Source organism: Solanum tuberosum, unplaced genomic scaffold, assembly GCF_000226075.1.
Source record: "Solanum tuberosum cultivar DM 1-3 516 R44 unplaced genomic scaffold, SolTub_3.0 scf00176, whole genome shotgun sequence".
Lineage (NCBI taxonomy): Eukaryota > Viridiplantae > Streptophyta > Magnoliopsida > Solanales > Solanaceae > Solanum > Solanum tuberosum.
In genome coordinates, this window is record NW_006239100.1 from 831641 (window position 1) to 849094 (window position 17454).

Sequence of the window (17454 nt, forward strand, 5' to 3'; positions counted from 1 at the left end):
TAAAAAATTAAGTTCTCATGAGTGTGCATGCATGAGGAAACATGAGAATAACTAAGACACATGAAACAAAAAAGGATGAACCATGAGAACCTAAATATCTCAAGCTAGAATAAGATCGAAGGGAAATAGATGGCGATAACGGGATATCATATCGGCCACGGCCTCCCAAGTAGCACCCTCATCCCTTTGATTCCTCCATATGACCTTTACGGATACAATTTCCTTATTTTTCAATTTCATAACTTGCCGGTCAAAAATCTCTACCGGAACCTCTTCATAAGAAAGACTCACCTTTATACCAAGACTCTTCAATGGTACTATAGATGTCGGATCACCAACACATTTCTTCAACAACGATACATGGAAAATTGGATGCACTGTTGCTAAGTCATTAACCAAATCAAGTTCATAAGAATCTTTACCAATATGCCTCAAAATTTGATATGGTCCCACATAAGGGGGACTAAGCTTCCATTTCTTTCAAAACCTCATTACACCCTTCATGGGTGTAATATTCAAGTAAACCTAATCATTTACATCAAACTCAAGGTCCCTCCTCCTAATATCGGCATAGGAATTTAATCTTATTTGAGCCGTTTTCAACCTTTCTCTAATAAGCCGAACTTTTTTCATAGCCTCATGTACTAATTAGGGACCTAGTAAAGCAACCTCACCTACTTCAAACCAACCTATGGGAGATATACACCTCATACCATAAAGAGCCTCAAATGGAGCCATACCAATGCTTGAATGATAGCTATTATTGTAAGCAAACTCAATCAAGGGCAAATGATCATCCAAATTACCCTTGAAGTCAATCACACAAGCTCTCAACATATCTTCCAAATTTTGGATTAGGGGTGTACAAAATCAAACTAAAAACCGAACCAAACCGCAAACCGAGTCAAACAAAAAGAAACTGACTAGTGGTTTTGTTTGACTTGGTTTGGTATTGAAAAAAACCCGACTATATTTGGGTTGGTTTGGTTTTAACTAAAAAAAATCAACCCGAGACCAAACCAACCCGACATTATATATATAATTTTAAAATTTTATTTTATATGTAAAAATATGTACTTTGATATAATTTTTAAATATATTTTATACTTCTTCATAGTTTATATCTTTTATATATTAATTGATGTTTGAAAGTTAGAATTCTTAATGGTCCAAAAGATTATAGTCCATAGATGTTGGTAATTATAATAAGCTTAAATCAAAACCAAATTAATACTAATGCAAAAAGAAAATTTATTCAACACTAAGAATGACAATAATATTGAATATTTGTTCTTTAGTTTTACATAGTTTAGACAATTAAAAATACATAATCTGATTTTAATTTCCTTTAATATTTTGTCATGTAACTAATACTTATTAAACCTATTTTAGCATGATTTAGTTCATTTTCATTATGACTTATTAATTTGTAATATTTTTTTTATGCGATTTCATTATTATTTATTTGTTGGATATTTTAGTGTCATTGATCATATCATATTTTGTATTATTTTCTTAAGAAACACCTTAGATAGTTGTATTTTGGTAGGACTAAAGAAATTTTTGTAGTACAACTAAATTATATGTTTGTATGAACACTTTACCAGAAAAACCCAAAAATCCAAAAATTCCAAAAGTCCAAAAAACCCGAAAAAATCCGAGGTTGAAACACTCGAGTTTATTGGTTTGGTTTAGAGATTTAAAAATCCGACACAAGTGGTTTGATTTGATATTTAAAAAACCCGAACCAACCCAGCCATATACACCCCTAGTTTGGATAGTACGCTCCGCTTTCCCATTAGTTTGAGGATGAAAGTCCGTACTAGTCTTAGAACGAGTACAAAGACCCTTTTGGAAAGACTTTCAAAATTGAGAAGTGAATTGGGTACAATGATCGGAGATAATGGATAGGGGCACTCCTTGCAACCTAACCATCTCCCTTAGATACAACTTAGCATAGTCTTCCACCGAATAAGAAACCTTGACGGGAATAAAATGAGTCGATTTCACATACGATCCACAAAAACTCAAATTGAGTCATGTTGCCGCAGGGTGCGGGGTAAGCCAACAATGAAGTACATATTCAAATTTGCCCAATTCAAAGTAGGAAACTAATATCTTGGGATAAATCTCCTGGATTTTGATGCTCAACTTTCACTTGTTGATAATTAAAACACTTTGCCACAAATTCCGCAATATTCTTCTTCATCCCATTTCACCAATAGACCTCCCGTAAGTCACGGTACATCTTGGTGGCTCCCGAGAGAATGGAATATCGAGAACTATAGGCCTCTAATAAGATTTGATCCCTCAAGTCATCGACGTTGGGAACACATAACTGATGTTTGCATAATCAAGACACAACTTCCAATGCAAGTGTCTACGATCGTACAATAGTAAAGTAACCCAACCAAGGGTTGGGGTCGAGTCCGAAGGGAGTGGGCTTGAGAATTAATAGAAAAATAAAATTTAGTTCTGATTAGTCATAGCTAAAAACATTTTCAAATATAAGCATCTTAAATCTAAGGGGTGACGCAAGCGTCAAATATCAATGCGGGGTTTGTAAATAAGTAAAGAGCAAAAAAAACAAAAATAAAGAGAGATACATATATGGAGATAGGGTTCTTAGGATGTGATAGGAATACGGGAAAAACTAAACTATTGGGTATATGCTTTTGATAATAAATCCGTTGAATATTTGTAATTAGGCTAGACTATAGTAGGGTTAAATTCTCTCTCGAGCAACTTACCCCAAATAAAATGGGTTCCTCTCGGACACCCACTTGTCGCATGAAGAACAGTCTCCGCCTTAGCCCACTCACTCTCTCAAGCTGAGTGTGTGGGAGAAGGACTAGAGTTCACTCTCTCGAGCCGAACCTCATGTCGACCCAATCCCACTGGCCATCAATTTAGTAGTCTTAGTTTTACGACCTCTCTCTCTCGCAAGCCAAAAACACAAAGGTGAAATCGTATTTGCAACTACAATTTCATTAAGTTCCACCACAACTACTAAACGAAATCACATCTAAACTACAAATAAATCATCAACAAGCAAGACCCAACAGATAATCTAACCCATATTCACAAAATCACACCCTAAGAATTGGGTTTTAGCTAGACATGTAAAAGAGATAGAAATTTATACCAATATGAGTTTGCATTCAAATGGGTACGAAGATTTAAGTCTCAAAACAAGCCAAGAGTGAAGAATCCACAAAACCCAAGTCCAAATTCTTGGAGTTGAAACCCTTTGGATCTTAAAGTTCTTCGAAACCCTCTCCAAACCTACAGTTCAAAATTCTACGTTAAAAATTCTATATTAAAAATCTGATGTTAAGCTACAACTCTCAATGAGTATTTATAGTTTTCAAAAATCTATACTGCAGCGGATCATTCGGCGTCGTTAGTTGAGATCGCTGATCAACTTGGCGATCTGCCCTTTGGTAGGTTTCATCGTCGTGTTTTGGATCATTGGGCGATATAGAATTGCTTCGCGGAACTGCTCGGCGACATGCCTACTGCTCCATTTTACCGTCGATTTGATCTTTTCTATCGGGGCTCAGCACACTGGAACAAAAGGCGTGGTAAGACCTTTTGGCGACTCGCTGAATGGGTTCGGCGACTCTCAGCTGCTTTTATTCTGTTTTGCTAAGTAGTGTCCATGCTTTCCCTCAAACTCCAAATACCTTAAACTTAAGGGTTTGCATCAAATATTGAGACAAAATATGCATTTGAGGACACTAATTCTATCAAAATATAGCCCTAAATGAGTCTAATTTGTGAACTCATCAACACCCCCAACTTAAACTTTTGCTTGTCCTCAAGCAAACTCAAGCTCATCCGTTCAAAAAGGAGATCTCAAATAGTGCTACACAAGACTCAAGCATGAATGCACACAACAAGACTCAAGTTACTTATGCAAAGATCAAATGTGCACTCAAAGATTCAAGTTGTGACTCACAAATATCAAAGAATCTAATGCTCACAATACTTGCTTCAAATGCAAGTTCATGCTCAACCAAAGTGTTCAAATGCTCTTACACAAGGAATGACTCCATATTCACACACAAAGGTTTAATCATTTAAAGTTTTGGAATCAAATGCAATGCTCACTCTCACAAGGAAGAACACAATGCATGCTTTTCACCCCATAGGTTTTGCCCGTATTTTTCCGATCAACATTTGTTTCAGCTCACTCAAGATCAAAAAGGTCTTTTCAAGGCTTGTAAAGGGGCTGAGTGCAAAGGTATGGTCATTTAGGCTTAGTGACTTTCATTCTCATGAAATGTGGTGCTCACAACACTTTCTTTCCTTTTCCTTCATCATTTTCGTTTGTGCTCATAAGTCATCCTATTATTCACTTTCCATGGATTGTTTGAAACTCCATTTCTTTTGTACTTTATTACACAATTTTTTATTTTTTATTTTTTTTATATGGAGGGGTTCCATTTTTCTCAAAACCATGGGTAAGAGGGACTTTCTTGCACTTCTTGATTTGCCTTCTCTTTTCACCACACCCTAACTTAGGCTTTTGGCCTAAGTTGGCTATTCAACTAACAACAACTTTATGAGGATTACGGGTAATGGACAAAGAAAGGTCTAGTTTTCATCAAGTTTCTTCCAAAGAAAGTTAAGGCTCAAGGGGTGTTCAAGAGAGGTTCACCCACTCACAAGGTTGGTCACAAAAGAGGTATCTCTCAAATTGGTTCACACTCTTTAAAGATGCCTAATATCATATCAGGAGATAGCCTTACTTAATCGATAGGACCAATGGGGCAAATTCTAGGATCTATCATGCATGGTTCAAATTAAGCTCATCACACTAGGCTGAGACTACAGTCAAACAAGACTCCACACTTTTGCTAGTGTGCAATGATCATCACAAGATACTCAATTCGATACTAGGCTAGTCATAACGAGATGCAAAGAGTTCACATATTATCTATGCAACTTCATTTGGCCTCATCGTAGCCGTACATTCATGTTCGTTCGATTGAGAGCACTATTCAAGTCATTGGTATTGATCGGAACCGAGACTTAAATTTTATAAAAGAACAGCCACATTCAACACAAGAGAGGTGGCAAAATTTTTGGACGGGTCAAAATCATTTTGCAATTTAAAATAAAAGGAGCCACAAGCTCAAACATCCATAAGCTCAAACATCCACAACAACAGTGTATAAACACAATTTAAGCACAAAGCCTAAATATAAACAAAAACATGAGTCACACATAGCAAACAAAAGGTGATCTTCACCCCACCACAAATAAAAACCATTTGTCCTCAAATGCAAATAACAAAATATCCAGAATGTCAATTAAAGAAAGACAGAGAGGGAGGTAAAGAAAAATTCTGTCTACATAGTCGCTCCATCTGTCTGGGCATCAGTGCCCGATGTGTCAGCTTGGAATTTGATAATGGCCCCCGGAGCTTCTTCAAAAGATTCAGTGGTAGTTAACTTACTAAGATTGTCCAAGTCATGTGCCGCCAAAAAGGAGTGGATGGCAATGAAGAATCCATGACTCCACGAGGGAATAGTGGGGTCTCGGGGATCTGTTCCCTTGCTGGCACTGGGCTTCTTGCCCTCATTATCTGTTTTGGGAGGATTTGTTGCCTTTGTATTTTTCCTGAAATTTTTCGCTCTTGTTTGTCGGGGTGGCATATATCTTCCAACTACTTTTGGCCTAGCCATTTCTGCAAAGCTTCGAGAAAAAGTTAGAAAGTATTCAGACAAAAGCAAGGCAGTTCAATTGCAGAATCACTTCGCCAAACCAGTTGGTGAAGCGCACAACTACTTAGGCAGTTCGCTGAGTGCAGTGCATAGAGAATACAATGGTGCAGACAAAGGGGAAACCAGAAGTCTTTCGGCGAGATGCCAAATGCGTTCGGCGACATCATGCTTCTTGCCGAAAGTTACAGAATTCAACATCACATTTAGCATTAAAAAAAAGGTGAGATGGGGATGTTAGGCGAATCGTCGAGTGGTTCGGTGAGCTCGACCCAGCTAAAGTGCCTGCTTTCGAGCCAACTTCTCGAATTCAATCCCGCAACCCCCGAAAACAAAATTAAGGCACGCACAACTCAAATTAGGCTTAGACCCAGTGACAATCATGCACAACCCACAATTTTTCATCCAATTTAAAGCGCAACCTTCAGGAATTAACTATTTAACTTAGTATATGAAAAATTTGCGAACCTTATAGGCAAACAAATATTCTAATTCTACCAGAGAGGCCCAACACACATCATCAAAGTAATGCCATTTCATTTGAGTACAACTTTCAATACAAGAAGCTTAGGGCTTGGAAACTAACCTTTGGTGCCGAGTAAGATGCAATTGAGATACTAGGCGGCAATGCAATCCAACTTCGAGTACAACTCAATAATTTACATGCAATATAGACGCAGAGATATAAAAGTAGAGGTGCAGGTGTGAGTTTGAAGAATTAACGGTGAGGGAGCTTTAAGGAGTTTAAGCAATATAAACCTTTGATTTTAAAGACTGTCCAGTTTTCGCTCATTTGGCGACATTAGTCATGATCGCTGAATCATTAGGTGACGCATCGATTCGTCACTTACCTGGCCGAGTTTTACAGAACTCCCAGTCAATGTTGGCAATCCAAATGGTGGTAAGGATTAGGATCGCCGGACAGGTTTACAATTCGCCAACAATTTCTTGGGCTCGCCGAGTTTTACAGGTTCTAGCTTAAGGCTGCCTTAAACTCAACGGCGGACTGGATCGGGGCCGCCGACATCTTCGATGAATTACTGAATGAGGCTTTTTGTTTGCTAAACTCCTTCTTTCCTAACACTTGCCACACTTTAGCCTGCACAACCAACACACTATTATTTTTAAAACAAACTTAAAACAATAAAAAGGGTTTTGGGTTGCCTCCCAACGCCTTAGTTAACATCGTGGCACGATGCAAGTCCACCTTTAAACCTCATTTTTGGGGTTGACCATAGTGTCACTAGGTAAACCCCCTTTTTGTCTTAGATTTAGGTGAGATGACATCTGACACGTTTGGGTCTCCACTTGCTTGATTGATATTGAATAGGACGTAACGGTTTGGGTAAGGGTAAACACATTCCCTTTCATCTCTTACAAGATCTTGTCTTACCCTTCAACTTTATTGAGTATACGAGAAAGCATATCCTCTGACCTACCACCCTCCAAATCCTTTGGCTTTTGGTGCTCGTGGGGAAGCACATACCTGTCCTTCTCCCCATCCTTCCAATTAGGATTTCGGTCTCTCCATTCACGATCCTTCCATCATTCATCTCTAGCTCAACCTTTGTTACCACCCTACCTTGGGTAGTTTGAACTATAACCACCGCCTTGGTTGGCTAGGAAGTTCATTTTCTCATTATATAAGGCTTCAAATTTCGCCTCCTCAGGATTTGCACACCCGACCCCCACAAAGTTGACACCACGGGCACCAGCTCCCATGCCATTTTTAGATAAAATGTCAAGATGTGTCATGATCTTGGCCATGTTTTGGTCTCTCTCATTTTCTTTTGCATTTGCTCTTTGGATAACTTGAATGTGAGGGGAGACTTGGTCTTCACGAGTGTACCATGCCTTATTGATGGTCGTCATGCCATCTAAGAGTTGGGCTGCTACTGCATGCGGTTGCTGCATCAGGGTTCTTGGTGAAAGTTGATCAGCGACACCTTTGTTTACTGAATCCAGGCTTCGGTAAAAGTACTGTAGCAAGACATTATCGGGCAGACCATGAGTCGGGAAGACCATGAGTTGGGCATTGTAGTACCAACTTTTAAAATCGTAGCCAAGTTTCATGGATTGGCTCAACCTCTAAACGCTTAAAGCTTTGGATACTATCCCGAAGAATCATCATCTTCGAAGGAGAGGAAAAATATCACATTAAATGTGGTTACCGATTCCTCCCAAGAAGTGATGGATTCGCGAGCCAACTCCGCCAGCCAATTGCACGCCTCTCCCATCAACGAGAAAGGGAATAGCCTTAACCGAACTGACTCCTGAGAGATATTTTTGAAAGAGAATGGTCCGCACACATCAACGAAGTTTCGGAGATGTTAGTGAGGATCCTCATGAGGTAATCCACTGAAAAGTCCTTTTAGTTGCAAGAGTTGCAACATGGTGCTCGTTATGTGGAATACTGCATTTCCCTCGGCTGGAGGTAAACGGATGGCACCAATACCTCCCATGAGATGGGGGTCATTAATATTGGGTTCTTGGACATCGTTGAGATTTCCGATGTTGTCTTGGTGGCCCACCTGGCTGCCGTTGCTGCCATTAACACTCATGCTTTCTGTTTTCAAAACGAAAATAGAAACAAAACTGAAAATTAGGTAAGTAGAACTAAAACTAAGAAGAAATTTTTTTTTTACTAAACTAAGAATTCTCAAGTAACACCACTCCCCGGCAGCGGCACAATTTTGATGTTTGCGTAATCAAGACATAACTTCCAATGCAAGTGTCTACGATTGTACAATAGTAAAGTAACCCAACCAAGGTTTGGGGTCGAGTCCCAAGGGAGTGGGCTTGAGAATTAATAGAAAAATAAAATTTAGTTCTAACTAGTCATAGCTAAAAAACATTTTCGAATATAAACATGTTAAATCTAAGTCTGTGCTGCAGTAGATCATTCATCCTCGTTAGTCAAGATCGTCGATCAACTCGGCGATCTGCCCTTTTGTAGGTTTTATCACCGTCTTGCTCTATCCTTAGCATCGTCGTGGTTTGGATCATAGGGCGACATAGTACTGCTTCGCGGAACTACTCGGCGACACGCTGACTGCTCCATTTCACCGCCGATTTGATATTTTCCTTCAGGGCTTAGCACACTGGAACAAAAGGCGAGGTAAGACCTTTTGGCGACTCGCCGAATGGGTTCAACGATTCTCACATCGTCATTTCTTCGTTCTTTCAGCTGCCTTTGTTCATTTTTTCTAAGTAGTGTCCATGCTTTCCCTCAAACTCCAAATACTTGAAAAGGGTTTTCATCAAATATTGAGACAAAATATGCATTTGAGGACACTAATTCTATCAAAATATAGCCCTAAATGAGTCCAATTTGTCGACTCATCAATAACTAACCTTAATATTGAAGCACACCATATCACTCTCGAGAGAAATCCTCAACAGAATTTTTAAGTACCACTTCCTTCAACTCAACCTAAATCGGATCAAGACTTGCTTGGTTTTTACTTTTGACACAAATGCCGATTCTTAACCATAATACCACCTTCATTGGAATCAACCAACCGAACACTCAATCGGGCCTATCTATGAACATCACGAACCAACTTATTCTTATGACCTTCAACACGAGCAACACTACCCATTGATAGTTAACTAAGAGCATTTGCCACCACATTCACCTTACCGGGGTGATATAGAACGCTCATTTCGTTATCCTTTAGCAACTCAAGCCACCTCATTTGGAGAAAATTTAGATCCTTTTAGTTGAACACATATTGCATACCTTTGTGGTCGGTAAATACATCAACATGAACACCATATAAGTAATGCCTCCATTTCTTTAAGGCAAACACAATCACATGATTTTCAAATTGTGGGTAGGATAGGTCTTTTCATGAACTATGCGTTGTCGTGAAGCATAAACAATAACCTTCACATTTTTCATAAGAAAACACCCTAGTCAAATCCTTGAAGTATCACAATAAACAACAAACCCATCAGACCCTTTTGGTAGATCCAATACCGGAGCGGAGGTAAGTCTATCTTTCAATTCTTAAAAACTCTTCTCACACTCTTTAGACCATAAAAAATAACTATATTTTGGTTTTATTCCATAAGTGGAGAGGCAATAGAAGAAAACCCTTAAAAAACCTTCTATAATAATCGGCGAAACCCAAGATATTTTGAGTATCCGAAGGGGATAGAGTTCTAAGCCAACTTTTAACTGCATCCGTCTTCTTAGGATCTACGTCAATACCCTTACCCAAAATAATGTAACCAAGAAAAGCCACAGATCATAACCAAAACTTACATTTACTAAACTTTGTAAATAGTTGTTTGTCCTTGAAGATTTGCAATACAATCCTCAAATGATTGGTGTGCTCATCCTCAATCCTTGAGTAAATCAAGATATCATCGATAAAAATAATCACAAATAGCTCTTACGTGATGGTTGTCGGTTAGAGAAACTCTCACAAAAATATTTTGTATTATTATATATGCACAATTACTTATATTTTTATATACATCCATAGTTTATGTTGTATCTTTGCATACATATAGAGTTACTATTGTTTTTCTAAATACACAGAGTTGATATCCATATTTTAAAGCTTTTCTTTATACTACACTTATTTATACTATTTTATATTGAAGTGAATTCAATTCAGTTGAGTTGAGTTAAGACCATGTTTGTTCTTTTAGTTCCTTTCAAGCTTATGTCTTATTTTAGTATTCCCCTCGCATGCTCGTACATTCAATGTACTGATGCCATTTGTCCTCCATCATTGTTATGATGCACATACAGGTAACCAGGATCAGCATCCAGCACATCATTGATTCTTGTTGAGCTCCAGAGTTGTAAGTGAGCCTCCTTGCTTTCAGAGGATCCCTTTTATTGATTTCAGTATTTTAGTTCATTAGGATGTCATGGGTCTTGTCCCGACGTCCATCTCAGTTGTTAGAGGCTTCATAAACAGTTAGATGTGTGTTCATGAGTCTTTTCATTTTCAATTGCTTATGTTGAGACTTGAGTTGCCTTTTGGCCAATAAATGTTTGATTTGAATATATTCTTAGTTATCCTTGAGTTTTCAACTTACTTTTAAAAGTATTTTAGCATGAGTAAGTCTTCCGTTGATTAGTAAGCCAGACCAAGGGTTTGCTTGGGGCCAACAATGGTCCTCGAGTGCCAGTGCCGTCCAGGGTGTAGGCTTTGGGCTTGACAAACTTGGTATCAGAGCACAGAGTTCAAGAGTCCTAAAGAGTTTTTGAAGTCATGTCTGTAGAGTTCTAGTTATTGGTGTGAAGCGTGCCACATCTATAATTAGGAGGCTGCAACACTTAGGAATGTTCTCACATCTTTCATACTTATTTTGTGCGATAGATTTAATATCTATAAAGTTTCTTCTAACTCGTGCTTGTGCATGTATTTTAGATCATGCCTCCACGAAGAGTTGTTAGAGGTCGTACCGGTAGAAAAAATGTTGGTTATGACTAGTACTACCGAGGAGCGAGGAAAATAAATTATGAAATCCACCGTCATTAATGCAACAGAAGTGCAAACCCAAGGAGAGGTCACCAATGCTGAATTCCGTGAAGCTATCCGAATGCTAAGTCAAGTTGTGACCAATCAAGTTAGAAAGAGAGAGAATCGACATGAAGGGGCTGATACGTCAAGGATCTGTGAGTTCTTAAGGATGAATCCCCTTCAAGTGTCAATAAGGATCCAGAAAACATTGTTGAGGAGCTTCAAATGGTTTTTAAGATCATGCATGTTGCTGATACTGAGAGGATAGAACTAGCTGTATACCAAATGAAGGGTGTCACTAGAATCTTGTTTGATCAATGTAAGAAGAATCGAGTTGAGGGTGCACCACTTGTGTGTGTTTTTCTTGTTTTGAGGAGGCCTTCTTGGGGCGTTTCTTTCCCCGAGAACTGAGAGAAGCAAAGGTACGAGAGTTACTTACTCTTAAGCAGGATTCTTTGAGTGTTCTTGAGTATAGTTAGAAGTTCACACAACTTTCACGTCGCTATGCTCCTTAGATGGTTGCTGATATGAGAAGCATGATGAGTTTGTTTGTTGCTGGGTTATCTTGTCTGTCTAGTAGGGAAGGCAGGGCAGCTATGCTGATAGGAGATATAGACATAGCAAGGCTGATGATCTATGTGCAACAGGTTGAAGAAGAGAAACTGAAAGATTAGGAGGAGTTTCGAAATAAGAAGGCTAAGATAGGGAATGAGTTTGGGATGTAGAAGAATTATGCTAACCGGTGATCTTTCCAACATAAACAAAAGGGACCTGCTCCATCATTTGCTAGTGCACCTACACCAAGGAACAAATGTGAGTACAATTGTCAGAATTCACAGGGTTTCAGAGCTAGACCTGCCCATTATCAAGGTAGTATAGCACAAGAAGGTAATAAGCCTTCTGCATGTGCTAAGTATGGTAGAAATCACTCAGGGATGTGTCGTGATGGCTCCATTGGTTGCTTCAAGTGTGGCCAGAATGGTCATTTTATGAGAGAATGTTCTAAGAACAGGAAGGGAAATGGTAATGGGGGCAATAAAGCCCAGTCTTCTTCACTTGCTCCACCAGACGGAGTTGGATCCAGAGGAGCTACTTCAGGGGAAGGCGAGTAGGAAACCACCTTTATGCTATCACTAGTCGCCATGAGCAAGAGTATTTGCTAGATGTTGCCACTGGTATGATCCATTTCTTTAACTTTGACGTTTATGCTTTGGTAGATCTAGGAACGAGTTTATAATTTGTAACTCCTTATGTTGTGATGAATTTTGATGTTATTCCTGAGAAACTTAGTGAGCCCTTTAGTGTTTATACACCTGTTGGTGAGTCTATTCTAGTAGACAGAGTCTATCGTGATTGTACCATTTTCGTCAATTACAAGAGCACCAAGGCTGATTTAGTTAAGTTAGACATGGTAGATTTTGATGTTATTCTTGGTATGGATTGGCTTCATGCCTGTTATGCCTCAGTTGATTGTAGAATTCGAGTTGTTAAGTTCCAGTTTCCTAACGAGCCAGTTATAGAGTGGAAAATTAGTTCCACAGTGCCTAAGGGTCGTTTTATTTTGTACCTTAAGGCAAGAAAGTTAGTTTTTAAGGGGTGTGTTTATCACTTAGTCCAAGTTAATGACTCTAGTGTTGAGATACCCTTCTATTCAGCCAGTTTCAGTAGTTAAAGAGTTTCTAGAATTCTTCCCAAATGATCTTCCCAGAGTCCCTCCTGAGAGAGAAATAGACTTCGGTATAGATATTCTTCCCGATACTCGTCCTATATCTATTCATCCATATAGGATGGCACCAACATAGTTAAAAGAGTTGAAAGAGCAGTTGAAATACCACCTACAGAAAGGTTTTATTTGACCAAGTTTCTCACCTTAGGGCGCTCCGGTCTTGTTTGTGTGGAAGAAAGATGGTTCCCTTAGAATGTGTATAGACTACCATAAGTTGAATAAGGTTACCATCAAGAATAAGTATCGTCTTTCGAGAATTGATGATTTTTTCGATCAACTCCAGGGTGCTACTTGTTTCTCTAAGATATACCTCAGATCTGGCTACCATCAGTTAAGAACAAGGGAATGTGATATTCCAAAGACAACTTTCAGAACCCGTTATGGTAATTATGAGTTTCTGGTCATGTTGTTCAGTTTAATCAATGCGCCTGCATCGTTCATGGACCTTGTGAATAGAGTATTCAAATCTTATTTAGATATGTTTGTTATCTTGTTCATTTATGACATACTAATCTATTTGAGGAATGGGGAAAATCATGCTAGCCATCTTAGAATAGCTCTCCCAACTCTAAAGGATAGAGAGTTGTATGACAAGTTATATAGTGTGAGTTTTGGCTTGAGTCTGTGGTATTCTTAGGCCACATTATTTCGGGAGATGGAATTAGAGTTGACACTCAGAAAATAGAGGCAGTGTAGAATTGGCCTACACCCACTTCTCCAACTGATATTAGAAGTTTCTTGGGGTCGGCTGGCTATTATAGAAAGTTTGTAGAGGGGCTCTCATCTATTTCGTCCCCTTTGACCAAGTTGACTTAGAAAACAATGAAGTTTTAATGGTCTGAATCTTGTGAGAAAAGCTTTCAAGAATTGAAAAAGAGGTTGACTACTGCCCAGTATTGACCTTACCAGAAGGTACGCAAGGTTTATGGTATATTGTGATGCGTCCAGAGTTTGTTTGGGTTTTGTGTTAATGCAGAATGGTAAAGTTATAGCTTATGCCTTAAGACAATTGAAAGTTCACGAGAAGAATTACCTAACCCATGATCTAGAGTTAGCAGCCGTGGTATTTGCTTTGAAAATATGGCGTCATTATCTTTATGATGTTCATATGGATATGTTCACCGATCACAAGGGTCTTCAATATGTGTTTAGTTAGAAAGAGTTTAATCTCAGACAAAGGAGGTGGTTAGAGTTACTAAAGGATTATGATATGAGTATCCTATATCACCCAGGTAAGGCTAATGTTGTTGTTGATTCCTTGAGTAGGTTGTCTATGGGTAGTACTACCCATGTTGAGGAAAATAAGAAAGAACCAGTAAAATATGTGCACAGACTTGCATGATTGGGAGTTCACCTAATGGATTCCACAGAAAGAGGGGGTAGTGGTGATGAATGGGGCAGAATCATCATTAGTGTCAGAAGTGAAAGAAAATCAAGACAAAGATCCTATTTTGCTTGAATTGAAGGCAAATATTCATAAGCAAACAGTGATGGCTTTTGAACAAGGGGGAGATGGTGTATTGAGGTATCAAGGCAGGTTGTGTGCACCAAGGGTGGATGAACTTCAAGAGAGGATCATGGAGGAAGCTCATATCTCCAGATATTCAATTCATACATGTTCCACAAATATGCATCGTGACTTGAGAGAAGTATATTGGTGGAATATTATGAAGAAAGGTATTGTTGAGTTTGTTGCTAAATGCCCGAATCATCAACAAGTTAAAGTAGAACACCAAAGGCCCGATTGTATGGCTCAAAATATTGAACTTCTAGAATGGAAGTGGGAGATGATCAATATGGACTTTATTACTTGTTTGTCACGGTATCGCAGGCAACATGATTCTATTTAGGTGATTGTTGATAGAATGACAAAATCAGCCCATTTTTGTTCCGATAAAGACTACCCATTCAGCAGAGGATTATGCCAAGTTGTAGATTCAAGAGGTAGTAAGACTTCATTGAGTTACAGTTTCCATTATATATGATAGGTGCACAAGTAACTGCACAACTTTGGAAGTCATTCCAGAAAGGTTTGGGTTCAAAGGTGAACTTGAGTACTTTTAATCCTCAGACCGATGGTCAAGTAGAGCGCACTATTCAGACTGTAGAAGATTTGTTGAGGGCCTGCGTGATTGATTTCAAGGGTAATTGGGATGATCACCTACCTCCCATTGAGTTCGCTTATAATAACAGTTACCACTCCAACATCCAGATAGTCCTTATAAAGCTCTTTATGGGAGATGATGCAGATCTCTTATTAAATGGTTTGAAATTGGTGAAGCTGGGTTGATAGGATTACACTTAGTTCATCAAGCTATGGAGAAAGTGAAAGTTATACAAGGAAGGTTGAAAACAACGCAGAGTCGTGAAAAACCTTACACTGATGTTAGGAGAAGGGAGTTAGAGTTTGAGGTAGACGATTAGGTATAATTGAAAGTTTCACCCATGAAGGGTGTTATGCGATTTGGTAATAAGGGAAAGCTTAGTCCCCGATATATTGGTCCTTACAGAATATCCAAGAGGATTGGTAGTGTAGCTTATGAGTTGGAGCTACCACAAGAGTTAGCAGTGGTCCATCCGGTATTTCATATTTCTATGTTGAAGAAGTGCATGGAAGATCATTCACTTATCATACCTACCAAAGATATTGGTACTAAAGACAACTTGTCTTATGAGGAGATTCCTGTTCAGATTCTGGACCGCTAGGTTTGCAAGTGGAGGACCAAGGAAGTAGCATCAGTCAAAGTTCTTTGGAGAAATCAGTTTGTTGAGGAAGCTACTTGGGAAGCTCAAGAATATATGAAGAAGATATACCCACATCTCTTCGAATCTGGAGAAGTTCCAAATTAAGGTACTAATCCTTTCTTGGCATTTATTTTAAGTTGTCATGTTGTGTTTACATTTTGCTTGTTGGGTGTTTGATCTAGATGTTAGATATTACGCCCTTAGCCCGCTAAGAGTAATCTCATTTGAGGACGAATGTTCTCAAGGGGGAGATATTGTAACATCCCTCTTTAAAAACAATTAGAAAATAGAAAGAAACCATTTTTGGAAATAATCAAATTTGGACAGTTTGACAAAGTTAAGCTAAGTATAAGTTTTGGGTCAACTTGAAATGACCATAACTCCTAGATCAGGATGATTTATGTGTGATACAAGATACCATAGGAAAGATCCTTGAATCGTCTTTCCAATGCCCCCAAGTTTGCTCAGTTTCGAGTTCGTATGAGTGAGATATGTCCATTTGAAGTTGGCTGTCTAGATAAGGAAAGTAAAAAAACCGGATTTTTGAAAGGGAATTTTGGTCTTTTCATTATCCAATATATTAAATTCATTTTTGGTAATTTAGTTGGGGTCTAAACTGATTGGATCCAGTTTACGCTTTATCAAAAAAAGTTAGGGTTTTGAGAGAAGAGAAAAGAAGAGGAGAATAGAGAAGAAGAAGCAAGGAATTGCCAAGTTCTTGAAGATTTGCTTGTGGATTTCGCCAAGGGTTGATCCCTACTAGGTATGTGAGATCACATAGCGTTGGGTTCGTTCACCCACATGATTTATTTCAGCGAAATTATGTTCTTTAAAGCATACAAATTGTGTTCTTGATGGGTTTTGTTGAAGTTCTATTGAGTTCTTGGTTTGTTGAAATTGTTGAAGAGTTTCTTGAGTTAGATTCATGAAATTAGATGTCGATTTGAGTAATTTTTTTTCATATTTTGGTTGTGTAGTCGAATCTAAGTGTTTGGGGGAAAGAACCAAAAACTAGAGGTTTTAAAGTTGAAAAAAGACCAAGAAAATTCGGAGTTTTTTGGGCAGGGGTCTGGGGCACCGCGCCAGCCAGAACGCCCCATTTTGGGTTTTGAAGTTTGGGCTCTGGGGCACCACGCCAGCCAGTGCGCCCAACCTATGTTCTTAAGTTAGAGCTATTGCGCCCCAGCCACTCAGAGCGCCAGGTTCTCTACCCTTCCCCCAGTTCTTTCCGTACTAGTTCCCTTGAAAAGTACCTATGTTTTCTAGTTGATTTAAACACTCTAAGGTACATCTAAACAATATTAAATCATTCATAACATGAGATCACGAGCCTTGAATCCATAATTCAATTCAAGGAAACGTAAGAGTCAAGTCAAGAAAAGTTCATAAAGTTTTCCAAAAGTCTTTAACAAACGTTTTAACTTTGTTTTAAGACTTGAGTTTTGAGTTGAGTAAAGAGTAAAGGTTGAAGTTCAATTCTTCAAGAGAGTATATGGGGACTATGTATTCCCACTGAGTTTAAAATGTTTTCACATTTAAATAATAAAGGAAATTGAGATTTCCAAAGGAGCCTTTGAGCTAGTTTTCAGTAAAGAGTAATTGCTTTCACAATTAAGCAAGAGTGGAAACACTGATTTCCATGAGAGCCTTTGGGCTAGTTTTTGAGTAATTATCTCATTTTACAGAATTATGTTTTTAAACATATGAGCTAGTATATTTTGGAAGTAGTATTGAGCACCGATTTGGGGGAGAGTTCAAACAACTCTTA